Source organism: Bombina bombina, chromosome 5 (assembly GCF_027579735.1).
Source record: "Bombina bombina isolate aBomBom1 chromosome 5, aBomBom1.pri, whole genome shotgun sequence".
Classification (NCBI taxonomy): Eukaryota; Metazoa; Chordata; class Amphibia; order Anura; family Bombinatoridae; genus Bombina; species Bombina bombina.
In genome coordinates this window covers 1,090,723,886-1,090,739,985 of record NC_069503.1, presented here as the reverse complement: position 1 = coordinate 1,090,739,985, position 16,100 = coordinate 1,090,723,886, and positions in this window count along the sequence as shown.

The following is a 16,100-nucleotide window of genomic DNA, read 5'->3' as shown; positions in this document are numbered from 1 at the left end:
ATGGAGCTGAAATGTAACTGCAAAACTTCTGGAGGTGTTTTTGCAGAAGTAATGTTCTAAAAGGTGATGAAAATAAATCTCATATCTCTAAAGACTTTTCTACAGAAAGTCTGAAAACAAAAAGATTGCAGCATCTGAAAGTGATTGTAAGAACTGTAACACATATATGTTTTATGCATTTGGTCTTTGCTTCAAACTCTGAGTCTATTTAATCCTAAAGGGGCAATTAACACATTCTAGTAACATTTTTCTGCAGTCTTCCAAATTAGCAGAATCTGAACTATATTATAACACATTGGGGTCAATTTAACAAATGTCGGGCGGATATCATTCTCTATAGCGAACCATGTCCTCCCCGACATCACTAAATGCTGACAGCACACGCTGTCGGCATTTAACATTGCACAAGCATTTCTTGTGAAATGCTTGTGCAATGCCGACACCTGCAAATTCACGCCAATCAGCCGCTAGCAGGGGGTGTCAATCATCCCGATCGTATCTGATTGGTATGATTGCAGTTCGCCACCACAAGTTAAGGAGCAGCGTTCTTATGACTGCTGCTTCTTCCGGCGATCTGGAAACTATGGGCGGATATAGCAGCATCCGCTGCTTATTAAATCCGCCCCACTGTTTGCTGCAAATGTTTTCCAATGTTTAAACTTCACCCCCTCGCTAGAGTTGAGTCTGAGATGACTGGACTTGCTGTTGTCATGGTGTTAACAACATCTCCAATGTTTGTGTCAGCAGTAAAGATAAGATATTAAACTGAAAATGATGGAGATATATGTGGCAGAATTAGGCTTGCGAAGTCTGCCGTGCTCTTCTGTTTAGACTTAAAGGGATTTGATAACCAAAATGTTTATTATATGAGTCTAATAAAACATACAATTTTGAACAACTTTCCAATTTACTTCAATTATCAAAGTTGCTTCATTCTCTTGGTATCCTTTGTTGAAAGAGCATCAATACACTACTGGGAACTAGCTGAATACATCATGTGAGCCAATGACAAGAGGCATATATGTGCAGCCACCAATTAGCTGCTAACTCACATTAGTGTTTTGCTGCTCCTCAGCCTACCTAGGTATGCTTTTCAACACTGGATACCAAGAGAATAAGGCAAATTACATAATAGAAGTAAATTGGAAAGTTGCTTAAAATCCTATGGTCTCTCTGAATCATAAAAGTTTAATTTTGACTTTACTGCCCTTTTAACCCCTTAATGACAACTGACGTACCAGGTACGTCATGCATTAACTTACAGTTAATGACAATAGACGTACCTGGTACGTCAGTTGTCTAAGAGAGTGCTGGAAGCGATCGCAATCGCTTCCAGCAGCTCTCAGGGTATTGCAGTGATGCCTCCATATGGAGGCATCCTGCAATACCCTTTCAGAAGACTCCGATGCAGAGAGAGCCACTCTGTGGCCCTCTCTGCACCGGTAGCGATGGTGCCGGTTCGTTGGTGGGTGGGAGCATAACAGGGAGGCGGGTGGGCGGCCCATCGCTACCCGGCATCCGGCTCCTGTAAGTGCAATGTGCACGCCGGGTGCCGGGAGCGTGCGGGGGCGCGCGTGCGCGTGCGCGCGCGCGATTAGCTACCCACTGACACCAATGAGGAGGGAAGAGGGGGGAAAAAATAAATATATAAGGATCTGGGAGGGGGTTGGGGTATTGTGGGGGGCTGCTACACTACAGAAAACATTTAAAAATGGCAAAAAAAGATCAAAAAAACACTTGTTTTTGGGGCAAATTGGGTACTGGCAGACAGCTGCCAGTACCCAAGATGGCGGCAATTAGGTAGGGGAGAGGGTTAGAGAGCTGGGGGGGGGGGATCATGGAGGTTGGGGCTAAGGCAGGAGTCCATCACAGCTAAAACATTTTATTTTTTTTTATTAAAAAAAAGAAAAACTCCTTTTATTTAGTACTGGCAGACTTTCTGCCAGTACTTAAGATGGCGGGGACAATTGTGGGGTGGGGGAGGGAAGAGAACTGTTTGGGAGGGATCAGGGGGTGGGATGTGTCAGGTGGGAGGCTGATCTCTACCCTAAAGCTAAAATTAACCCTGCAAGCTCCCTACAACCTACCTAATTAACCCCTTAACTGCTGGGCATAATTTACGTGTGGTGCGCAGCAGCATTTAGCGGCCTTCTACTTACCAAAAAGCAACCCCAAAGCCATATAAGTCTGCTATTTCTGAACAAAGGGGATCCCAAAGAAGCATTTACAACCATTTGTGCCTTAATTGCAGAAGCTGTTTGTAAATAATTTCAGTGGGAAACCTAAAGTTTGTGACAAAATTTGTGAAAAAGTGAACTTTTTTTTTTATTTGATGACATTTGGCGGTGAAATGGTGGCATGAAATATACCAAAATGGGCCTAGATCAATACTTTGGGTTGTCTTCTAAAAAAAAATATATACATGTCAAGGGATATTCAGGTATTCCTGACAGATATCAGGGTTCCAATGTAACTAGCGCTAATTTTGAAAAAAAGTTGTTTGGAAATAGCAAAGTGCTACTTGTATTTATGGCCCTATAACTTGCAAAAAAAGTAAAGAACATGTAAACATTGGGTATTTCTAAACTCAGGACAAAATTTAGAAACTATTTAGCATAGGTGTTTTTTGGTGATTGTAGATGTGTAACAGATTTTGGGGGTCAAAGTTAGAAAAAGTGTGTTTTTTTCAATTTTTTCCTCATATTTTATATTTTTTTTATAGGAAATTATAAGATATGATGAAAATAATGGTATCCTTAGAAAGTCCATTTAATGGCGAGAAAAACGGTATATAATATGTGTGGGTACAGTAAATGAGTAAGAGGGAAATTACAGCTAAACACAAACACTGCAGAAATGTAAAAATAGCCATTGTCATTAAGGGTAAGAAAATTGAAAAATGGTCCGGTCATTAAGGGGTTAAATTACAGGAAAGGGGGAAAGATACAAAATAAAATAAAATACATTATTAAGCATTTTAGATTACTATCACTTTAAATGTTATCGCATACAAACATAATTGCAGTCAAATAAAAAAAAAATATAAACATTTTGGGGTTGGGGGTTTATCATAATCATTGTATAATTATTTAGAGGTTAACGACTGCTGATGAGCCTTTTTCCCTGTTTATGTGATAACAGTCAGTCATTTCCATTGAAGAATTTATTGGCAGCATTTTTTTTCATTATCATTTGTGTAAAAAAACATAATTTATGTAAGAACTTACCTGATAAATTCATTTCTTTCATATTAGCAAGAGTCCATGAGCTAGTGGCGTATGGGATATACATTCCTACCAGGAGGGGCAAAGTTTCCCAAACCTTAAATGCCTATAAATACACCCCTCACCACACCCACAATTCAGTTTAACGAATAGCCAAGAAGTGGGGTGATAAAGGAGCGAAAGCATCAAAAAATAAGGAATTGGAATAATTGTGCTTTATACAAAAAATTCATAACCACCACAAGAAAAGGGTGGGCCTCATGGACTCTTGCTAATATGAAAGAAATGAATTTATCAGGTAAGTTCTTACATAAATTATGTTTTCTTTCATGTAATTAGCAAGAGTCCATGAGCTAGTGACGTATGGGATAATTACTACCCAAGATGTGGATCCTCCACGCAAGAGTCACTAGAGAGGGAGGGATAAAATAAAGACAGCCAATTCCGCTGAAAATAATCCACACCCAAAATAAAGATTAAATCTTATAATGAAAAAAACTGAAATTATAAGCAGAAGAATCAAACTGAAAACAGCTGCCTGAAGTACTTTTCTACCAAAAACTGCTTCAGAAGAAGAAAACACATCAAAATGGTAGAATTTAGTAAAAGTATGCAAAGAAGACCAAGTTGCTGCTTTGCAAATCTGAACAACCGAAGCTTCATTCCTAAACGCCCAGGAAGTAGAAACTGACCTAGTAGAATGAGCTGTAATCCTTTGAGGCGGAGTTTTACCTGACTCGACATAAGCATGATGAATTGAAGATATCAACCAAGATGCGAAAGAAATGGCAGAGGCCTTCTGACCTTTCCTAGAACCGGAAAAGATAACAAATAGACTAGAAGTCTTCCGGAAATTCTTAGTAACTTCAACATAATATTTCAAAGCTCTAACTACATCCAAAGAATGCAAAGATATCTCCTTAGAATTCTTAGGATTAGGACATAATGAAGGAACCACAATTTCTCTACTAATGTTGTTAGATTAAGATTTAATGTTTTACCTTAGGTAAAAATTTAAAAGAAGTTCGCAACACCGCCTTATCCTGATGAAAAATCAGAAAAGGAGACTCACAAGAAAGAGCAGATAATTCAGAAACTCTTCTAGCAGAAGAGATGGCCAAAAGAAACAAAACTTTCCAAGAAAGTAATTTAATGTCCAGTGAATGCATAGGTTCAAATGGAGGAGCTTGAAGAGCCCCCAGAACCAAATTCAAACTCCAAGGAGGAGAAATTGACTGAATAACAGGTTTTATACGAACCAAAGTTTGTACAAAACAATGAATATCAGGAAAATTAGCAATCTTTCTGTGAAAAAGAACAGAAAGAGCAGAGATTTGTCCTTTCAAGGAACTTGCAGACAAACCTTATCTAAACCATCCCAAAGAAACTGTAAAATTCTCGGAATTCTAAAAGAATGCCAGGAAAAAAGATGAGAAAAACACCAAGAAATGAAAGTCTTCCAGACTCGATAATATATCTTCCTAGATACAGATTTACGAGCCTGTAACATAGTATTAATCACAGAGTCAGAGAAACCTCTTTGACTAAGAATCAAGCGTTCAATCTCCATACCTTCAAATTTAAGGATTTGAGAACCTGAAGGAAAAAAGGACCTTGAGACAGAAGATCTGGTCTTAACGGAAGAGTCCACAGTTGGTAAGAGGCCATCCGGACAAGATCCGCATACCAAAAACCTGTGAGGCCATGCTGGAGCCACCAGCAGAACAAACGAGCATACCTTCAGAATCTTGGAGATTACTCTTGGAATAAGAACTAGAGGCGGAAAGATATAGGCAGGATGATACTTCCAAGGAAGTGATAATGCATCCACTGCCTCCGCCTGAGGGATCCCTGGATCTGGACAGATACCTGGGAAGTTTCTTGTTTAGATGAGGAGCCATCAGATATATTTCTGGAAGTCCCCACATTTGAACAATCTGAAGAAATACCTCTGGGTGAAGAGACCATTCGCCCGGATGTAACGTTTGGCGACTGAGATAATCCACTTCCCAATTGTCTATACCTGGGATATGAACCGCAGAAATTAGACAGGAGCTGGATTCCGCCCATACCAGTATTCGAGATACTTCTTTCATAGCCAGAGGACTGTGAGTCCCTCCTTGATGATAGATATATGCCACAGTTGTGACATTGTCTGTGTAAAAACAAATGAACGATTCTCTCTTTAGAAGAGGCCATGACTGAAGAGCTCTGAAAATTGCACGGAGTTCCAAAATATTGATTGGTAATCTCACCTCCTGAGATCCCCAAACCCCTTGTGCTGTCAGAAACCCCCAAACAGCTCCCCAACCTGTCAGACTTACATCTGTTGAAATCACAGTCCAGGTTGGAAGAACAAAAGAAGCCCCCTGAACTAAACGATGGTGATCTGTCCACCACGTCAGAGAGTGTTGAACAATCGGTTTTAAAGATATTAATTGAGATATCTTTGTATAATCCCTGCACCACTGGTTCAGCATACAGAGCTGAAGAGGTCGCATGTGAAAACGAGCAAAGGTTTTCGATAAGCTGAAAAAAATTTCAGACGCCTCTTGTCCGTCAGAAAGAGAATCAAGAACACTGAATCTATCAGGAAACCTAAAAAGGTTACCCCTGTCTGAGGAATCAAACGAACTTTTTGGTAAATTGATCCTCCAACTATGTTCTTGAAGAAACAACAGTTATAAAAGACTGGAAAGGTTCTTTCTAGTGAAAATGAGCAAAGGGAATTGAATCCAATGCTAAAACAAATAATTGATTATCTTAGAACAAAAGAAACATGGATTTTTATTTATTTTTTTTTAAATCACAAAATTCTTCTAGCTAAAAAAGCTAAAGACATAGATTAACCCTCATTTGCGAAAATATTCAATAAAATGAAGACACAAATGAAATTATTAGCATGATAGTCCAGTTTAAAGGACCAGCCAATACAGTGGACTTGCATAATCAATAAATGCAAAACAACAAGACAAATGCAACAGCACCTAGTCTAGTAAATGTTGTCTCTTTAACAATGCTAAAATAAATCATAATCTGATACTTGATCTTAAAGTAAACAGAGAAAATGAAGCAATTGCAAAATCCAAATAAATCACAGGACCAAAAAAAGTACCTGAAACTAAATAATTTTCCATAAATAAGATACAACTATCTAAAGGAAAATAAATACTATTTTGCTATAGAAACAATAGCATAACTAGTAGAAGTAGAGATAGCCCCAATAAATTGGAGAACCCTCCAAATTGAGTTTAACTGCTGGCAAAGAATATAGTTTAAAACCTTTGAAGAAGGAATAAAAGAAAATTCTCAGCCTATTCCATTCCCTAGTATGGGGAATTGGAAAGAAAACCTCTGAAAACACAGAAGAAATAAATAGGCAGAAATAATGTCAGCTAGTCTTAAAGAACTAGTTACCTTAATATCCAAAATAATCAACACCTTTTCAACAAAGAACAAATGTACTTTAATAATAGAAAAATAATAAAAAAGTAGATTTGTTAGTGTCAATATCTGATGAAGAAAATTTCTGAAAGAGAAAAAAATATCATCAGAGAAGGATAAATCAGTATGTTGTTGGTCATTTGAAACTTCAATAATTAAAAAAGAAGTGAAAAAGACCTAAAAATTTTATTAGAAGGCACGAAGTCAGACAAAGCCTTTAACATAGAATCAGAAAAATATTTCTTATAAGTCTTTTAAATATTTCTTGTAAGAAAAGAAAATATATAAAGCATAAATACTAATGGATTCCGCATGTAAAAGTATAACATAACAACTTATTACAAACCATAGCTAAAGATAAACATTTATAACATTTAAAATAAATGAACTTAGCTTTGGTAGAACTGAAACTCAGTTAAGCGTTTTTCCAGAAGTGGCTTCTGATTCAGAGTCCATCTGAGACATCTTGCAATATGTAATAGAAAAAACAACATATAAAGCAAAATTGATCAAATTCCTTAAATGACAGTTTCAGGAATGGGGAAAAAAATGCCAATGAACAAGCTTCTAGCAACCAGAAGCAATAAATAATGAGACTTAAATATTGTGGAGACAACAATGACGCTCAAATTTTTTAGCGCCAAAAAAGCCACCCACATTATTTGGCGCCTAAATGCTTTTGGCGCCAAAAATGGCGCCACATCCGGAAACGCCGACATTTTTTGGCGCAAAAACGTCAAAAATATGACACAACTTCCGGCGACACGTATGACGCCGGAAATGACAAGAAAAATTTTTGCGCCAAGAAAGTCCGCGCCAAGAATGACGCAATAAAATGAAGCATTTTCAGCCCCCGCGAACCTAACAGCCCACAGGAAAAAAAGTCAAATTTTAAGGTAAGAAAAAATTGATTTATTCAAATGCATTATCCCAAATATGAAACTGACTGTCTGAAAATAAGGAACGTTTGAACATCCTGAATCAAGGCAAATAAATGTTTAAACACATATATTTAGAACTTTATATAAAAGTGCCCAACCATAGCTTAGAGTGTCACAGAAAATAAGACTTACTTACCCCAGGACACTCATCTACATGAAGTAGAAAGCCAAACCAGTACTGAAACGAGAATCAGTAGAGGTAATGGTATATATAAGAGTATATCGTCGATCTGAAAAGGGAGGTAAGAGATGAATCTCTACGACCGATAACAGAGAACCTATGAAATAGACCCCGTAGAAGGAGATCATTGAATTCAAATAGGCAATACTCTCTTCACATCCCTCTGACATTCACTGCACGCTGAGAGGAAAACCGGGCTCCAACCTGCTGCGGAGCGCATATCAACGTAGAATCTAGCACAAACTTACTTCACCACCTCCACAGGAGGCAAAGTTTGTAAAACTGAATTGTGGGTGTGGTGAGGGGTGTATTTATAGGCATTTAAGGTTTGGGAAACTTTGCCCCTCCTGGTAGGAATGTATATCCCATACGTCACTAGCTCATGGACTCTTGCTAATTACATGAAAGAAATGATCATGTACTTAACATATGCCAGTCATATTTTACTGATCACAATCCAAATTCTCTATCCTTAAGGACAATTTACAGGGCCATTTTGCACTTATCAAATGCAACAGCTAAAAGGACATAAACCCTGGGCAACCCTTTGCAACTTATTACCAAGTACCTTTAAAGTTTTCATATTTAACCCCCCCCCCCCCTTGCTGCCACCATATTGACTAAAAGTTTCATCATACCAATATAAATACCAATAATGCCGCTGTTCAAATCCCTTAAAGTGATAGTAAATGATAGCCTATATGATTAGACACACAAATAAAATGTAGCTCCAGCTTTTGAATGCTATGTTTTCTATTTTCTAAGTTCTTTCTAAGCATTATTATTTTATTAAAATGCCTTATGTACTATTGCCCCCGCTGCCCGTCCACCTTGGGATCCGCTTTTTTTTCTTTCAAGATGCTGCTGCAGCAGCACAGCCAATGGAAAGGAGTGCCGCACGGCTCATTAGTAGTAGCTGTCTGGTTGACAGAGCCCAGATGCATACATGCAGGTGGGACCGCTCTATACATCACTACTCTAAAGCAAACTGAATGAAGGGGCTGAAGGGACAGAAAATGTGGTATGAGATGTTTTAATAAAATTGTACAATACATTAAAGATTAAAAAAAAATAACCCTAGCATTCTAGAGAATGCCTAGCAACATCTAAACTATGCATTCTTTACCATCAAATTAAAAAGACATACATACATATTTCTGTAGTTTTGGAACACAACAGGTTAATAGACACATGTATCCTACTAACATTACTTATCATTATAAAAACAATCTACGCAAGCACTTTAAACGGACTATTTCGTGATTCAGATTGAGCATGAAATTTTAAGCAACTTTCTAATTTACTCCTATTAACAATTTGTCTTCGTTCTCTTGCTATCTTTATTTAAAAAGCAGGAATGTGATGCTTAGGATCCCGGCCAATTTTTGGTTGAGAACCTGGGTTATGCTTGCTTATTGGTGGCTAAATGTAAGCCTCCAATAATCAAGCGCTATTCATGGTGCTGAACCTAAAATGGGCCGGCTGCTGAGTTTTACATTCCTGCTTTTAAAATAAAGATAGCAAGAGAACAAAGAAAAATTGATCACTGGAGTAAATTAGAAAGTTGCTTTATCTGAATTATGAAATTATCTTTAGGGATATTACCAGCAGAAGCATTTTTGGGATTGTGATCACTGAAAACACTTTGACAATACTGGCAGAAGTTCAAATTTTCTAACAAAATAAGTACAGAACAGTGATCAACCTCTTTATTCATTCAACAAAGTAAGGGTTTGATCACAATACATTAGAAGAGAAAAACATATCTAATGATTATCAACACAAAAACACCTTTAGGGTCTATGGGAATTTTTGTAGATAAATAATTTGATACATTTTTCTAAAGGATTGAGATTAAAGGGATCTAGTCAAAATTAAACTTCCATGATTCATATAGAGCAGGCAATTTTAAGCAACTTTCTAATTTACTCCTATTATCAATTTTTCTCCGTCCTCTTGGTATCTTTATTTGAAAAATCAAGAATATAACCTTAACAGCCGGCCTATTTTTGGTTCAGCACCTGGGTAGCGCTTGCTGATTGGTGAATAAACAGGTGCTGAACCAAAAATGGGCCGGCTCCTAATGTTACATTATTGCTTTTTCAAAAAAAGATACCAAGAGAACGAAGAAAAATTGATATTAGGATTAGGAGTTAATTAGAAAGTTGCTTAAAATTGATGCTCTATCTGAATCATGAAAGTTTAATTTTGACTAGACTGTCCCTTTAACCTTTTAATTAGAAATTTTTTTTTTCATCACTTGTTTTTAAACACAGGAATTTTTGTAGCATTAAATTGTGTAGTTAATATGAATGGAAATTTCTATATTTATCCATGTTGACTCCATGGTTTAGCGCTTCTTTTTTTTTTTCTAAAAACCTCTTCAACTGTATCAATAAAGCACATAAGAAGGGTGAATTATGTGGAGTATGTTCTCGAGAGTAAGTACTTTCCATACCAATGCTATCATTTTTCTTCAGCACTTGATGTGTAAATAACTGCTTACAAAGCATAGTGCTATAAAAAGCTGTGCAATAGGATTCAAACTATATTGCAGATTTATTGAGAGGTAATATTTTCTTTCTGTGAGTGCAAAACCACATAACCATATTTAAGTAATGGTTATCTGTAAAAGGTATGTTTCACTAAATGCATGAAGGCAAACAAATTCAAGTGTATTTAGCCCCTTGGTTGCTTTAAAGACTATAAACACACACACACAAATCGGGCTGTATTCAGAGATTTCATAGTAAGAACAGTCAAAAAGAATTAGACTTTAAAAAAAAAAAAAAAAAAGATACTTTGATAAGACATATTCAACCAATATCTATCATCATTATTAAAGAGCAGTAGACAACCTTTTACGTTCATAAGGGACACGAAACCAAAAAAAAATTCTTACATGATTCAGATTGAGAATACATTTTTTAAAAGTTTCCAATTTATTTCTAATATCAAATTTGCTTTGTTCACGTGCTGCAGACACTCCTTAGTTTACCTTCCTGCTTTTCAACAAAGGATAAGGAGAAAATGAAACAACATTTCATAAGAGAAGTACAATGGAAAGTTGTTTAAAAATGTATGCTCTATCTGAATCTTGAAATCATTTTTTTCTGTCCCTTTAAAAGACATGTGTTAACCTCTTTGTCGCTAAAGGGAACATCTTAAGGGCAAAGGATGAGCAGCTGAACAGCAAATTAAAGTTAAAGTAGTAGTTTTTGCTACTTCTACAAGTCAGCAGCACAGAAAACAAAATTAATGATTTTTTTAATGGAGTCAGGATTGGCTAAGAACAAGTGGATTGTACATACTTGTCAGCTGACAGAGGGATCATTTAAGTCACAATGATATTGCAGCTACACTTATTGAATAGTGTAAAGCTAAACCCCTGAAACCTTTCCTCAGGAACTTTAAACATTCAATCTGTGCATGGTGAAAAATAAAAAAAATGTTTAGTTATCATCAGTGCCGAGTTAACTCTTTGCTTTACTGTGAGTTCAAAAAAATTCAATATAATCTCATGAGATCTCACCATAATCTTATGACATTTCAAAATAAACTTCCTTGATCTGAATCCCAAGACCAGCATCCGGATGGGATGTTTAACCTCTTTTGCCATGTAGATGTAGGTACCATGCCACACAGTACTTTGCCTAGCTTACTGTATTGACATAGTACCTATGTCCAGCAAAGTGGTGCCTATCGCTGTCTCCACTGTCAGCTTAGACAGCAGGAGCCAGAATCAGGAGACATAAGGCATCTGCCTTCCTAAGGTAAGGGAGCACTGATCGTGTTCCCTTACTATATGAAGCCAGATCAACAATCGTTTCACAGAGAGTCACTCTGTGTAATAAACATCTATTGGTGTTAAGTGGGAGGGAAGGATGGAGGAGGCACTGGGGACCAGCAGAGAAAGTAAGAGGAAGGGGCAGGGTACCCTAATCTACAGAAAAAGCTATAATGAAAGAGGGAGGGATGGGGCCATAAGCTACAGAAAAAATATGGGCTGGAAGGGGGACACTACATTACGGGAAAAAAATTAATAACTTGGAGGGGGAGTTGGGGGTAAGGGGGACCCCTATACTACAGATACATATATAAAATAAATAATGATACTGGCTCTCAGTAACAAACATGGTGGTAGACAGTTGGAGGGGGGAGGATAAAATAGCTGGGTTTGGAATCAAGGAAGGGGACTTCTACACTACAGAAATTGATAAATACATTGTGGAATCAAATGTGCTAAAATGGGTCTAGATCAATACCTTGGGATGTCTACTTAAAAAATACATATAGTTTTCATAGCTAAAAAAGAAAAGAAAGAGAAAAATAGGCTCTATTTCGATTTAAACTTAGTGATAGCAAAAATGTTTAAAATTCTCCAGTATTTTGTGCAAGTTTTTCTCTGAAATTATCAGTAGCAAAGGGGTTAAAGTCCCACTACTAAAGGATGTGGCTTTTTGAGAACATTTCAGGTAAAATATCAACCTTTATTACATAGAGAAATTCTCTAGTTAGATTTTTACGGATATGTTGCATCACCTTCAAGTGGCGATATTTCCCAGCCTGACAAATCTAGGGAATGTACAGGATATACATATGCATGATTTGAAGTGCTACTACACAGAAAACTTTTGTTTTTTTCACAAACGCACAGTATATTTTGTGTAAACACCCTTTAAAGACCCCCACCCCTGCTGCCTACAACGTAGCTCTGTGGCGATGTCCGTGGACTTTTGCTGAAGTTGCGATCCCCATTATATGCTATGAGAAACACATAACTACTCATCAGCACAAGGTTCAGCATATTTTATTAGATTATATCTACAGACTATTGATATATATTTTATGTAAAATTCTCAGGGTATCTGCTGTGCCCTTAAAGGGACATGAAACCCATTTTTTTTCTTTCGTGATTTAGAAAGAGCATGTCATTTTAAACAACTTTCTAATTTACTTCTATTATCTAATTTGCTTCCTTCTCTTGATATCACTTGCTGAAAAGCATATCTAGATATGCTCAGTAGCTGCTGATTGGTTGCTGCACATAAAGGCCTTGTGTGATTGGCTCACACATGTGCATTGCTATTTCTTCAACAAAGGATATCTAAAGAATTGAGCAAATTAGATAATAGAAGTAAATTGGAAAGTTGTTTACAATTGCATGCCCTATCTGAATCATGAAAGTTTTATTTTGACTAGACTGACCCTTTAAGTTTAAAGTTTTTACATTGCATTCATATGTGTAACACTTATTATGTCTGTTTAGGTTAGTATGTCAGAGATTTTTAATTTATCAATCATGAACATTTATGTTATGGTGTTAAAATATCATATAAAAATAAAAACAAGGGCTGAACAAAGTAAAAAAAAAAAAAAAACATTTGCTTGTGTGTGTTCTCACAGTAAACTGCTGTTTCATAACAAAACATTCTGGATTCATTATTTTCAAATCGTTCCTTTGATGCATGTGAATGAATAATTGCATTTTGTTTGCTACATAGAAAATACAAAATCTCTCTTATTTTTTACTATTTTATTTTGAGACAAGAGGCTTCATATTTGACAAATGCAATTAAAGGGATATAAACAAATACTTAAATTCCTACACATCATTTAAACATAGGTTTAAGACCTTTCATTGCTCTGAAATTAAGATATGTTTTTACAATTAGTAGACGGCTGAAATTAGGTGTTGTTATTTTTACTATTGGGATTTTAGTTGTTGGATGTATTATTTTTTTGGTTTATTTGTGGAGTTTATGACTGTGAGCAAAGGTTCAGTAAGTTATAAATGGCAACAAATAGCTTTCGAGATTATTACTTCCACTAAAAGGTTAATTTCACTCATAAAGCCATAGAAGTCCCTACCCCTTTAAGACAGGTGTTATTGATCAATTCTATATAACATTTTTAACCAATGAAGAAACTTGAACAGTATATGTTATACACAGCTATGGTGTGTTATATGTACTAAGGCAATACTCAGGCTGGAATATGTGTCTGCGTATGCCTGTTTTAAATTATTATGGAAAGTTGCTTTGATCATTTTGAATTGAGTCAAGCAAAAAAGTCTGATTTTAGCAGCTCTCTGTCTCTTCTGTGTTTGACTATGCTCATTGTACAGGGTTAAAGGGATATGAACCTCAATTTTTATTTCATGATTCAGATAGAGCGTGCAATTTTAAACAACGTTCTGATTTACTTCTATGATCAATTTTTCTTCATTCTCTTGTTATCAGCAGGGACATAAGCTTAGGAGCCGTCACATTTCTGGAGCACTATATGGCAACAGTTTTGCCAGAATGTTATCCACTTCTAAGGGAAATAGGTGGAAACACTATTTCAACACTATTTCCTGCCATATAGTGCTCTAGATGCTCACCTAGATATCTCTTCAACACAGAATGTCATGGGAAGAAAGCTATTTTGATAATAGAAAGACTCAGTAGCTGCTGATTGGTGGCTGCACAAAGATGTCTCGTGTGATTGGCTCACCCATGTGCATTGCTATTTCTCCAACAAAGGATATCTAAAGAATTAAGTGTATTAGATATTAGAAGTAAATTGGAATGTTGTTGTTTGTATTTTCTATCTGAATCATGAAATACATTTTTGGGCTTTCCTTTCCCTTTAAGTCATGACAGCTCCTGCACATTGTAGCTTGTTCTATGTGAGTCAATAAATGTTTGCTGTCATTTCTCATTATGTAGTTTTATTACTGGATGTGATTACTGTTTGCTAACCACTGACTTTTCAAAGTGCTACACGCAGTGGAAAAATAATGATGTCACTAATTGCCATTAATGATATTGTTTATTTCATTTTAATCTGTAGTTTTAATAGGAGCATTTCCTGTACGTTGTTCATGGTTCTCTTTATATTCGCTAGGCTAGACTGTTGTTATGCTTGATTTCCTTAGTGATTCTATTGTTTTAATATCGGCTTCATGCAATACTATTCATCAAGCTTAGTACCTTATAGTTTATAAATGACTATATTTCTATTTCACTTATGCCTAACATCAAGTTCTGGGAAGGGCTATAAATATCACATCTGGAGTACACAGTAGTGCATTTAAATTTTAAATAGAAACATTCTTACATCGCTAACCTTTACAGTGTACCTGACCTTTCAGAACATATGGTAGCAGGTGATATAGTACATGGATATTTCACCTCTTTGGCATTATATGGACTGGCTGGCGGTGACGCGTACTGTAATCTCAACAAAGGCATATTGGCCACAGTGTTTTCAAAGGACCTTTACTATAACAGATACTTAAACAGCAAACTAAAAATCAGGGTTTCAAAGATGATGGAGATAAATCACCTGAACTAGTAGAGTAGGGTGATTGGAAGTCCTTGCTCTCTTGTGATTGGTTGGTGATGACTGCTGCTTTATTGTAATGCACAAGGGATATTTCCCTATCAGACCAAACTTGGCCAGTAGTCTTCTTATCCCGGCATCAAGTGGAAAGATAAGGAAATATCCCAGAACCAAGTAAGTATAAGAAATGAGGTAACAGTACTCACAGTAGACAGGGCAATCCAGCAAATTAGCAGTTCGGGGTAAACCAGCAGAATAGTCAGGAACAGGCAGAGGTCAGCAACAAAGGTAATCCAGCAGTTTAACAGTTCAGGGGTAAACCAGGAGAATGATCAGGAACCGGCAGAGGTCAGCAACAAAGGCAATCCACTGGTTTAGCAGTTCAGGGGTAAACCAATAGAATGGTCAGGCAGGCAGAGTTCAGCAATGATAAGGAACTCCAGCAATTCAAGGGTAAACAGGCAGAGTGGTCAGACAGGCAGAGTTCAGCAATGATAAGGCAATCCAGCAATTCAAGGGTTAAACAGGCAGAGTGATCAGACAGGCAGAGTTCAGTAACAATAAGGCAATCAAAGTAACAGCAGTTCAGAATAATAGCACCCAGGGCTAACCAATATAATTGGTCATTGAAGAAAAGTGAAGGAGGTACTTACATAGGCGCCTGTTCGCGCCAAGGAGACCTCCCAGGTGAATCCAAAGCGGCATCGGATACTACAGCGTGCGGTGGTGACATCATCACCATGCACCCACAACAACCACCATGACCATGGCAACGGCTATGATCACGTAGGAGCGGCGTGACATTCTTAAAGGGATATGAGAACCAGAAATTTTCTCTCATGATTCAGATAAAGAATGCGAGTTTTAAAAACTTTCGAATTTACTTCTATTAATTTGTTTTTGTTCTCTTGGTATCTTTATTTTAAAATCAGGGATGTATTCTTAGGAGCCAGTCCATTTCTGGAGCACGATATGGCAGCA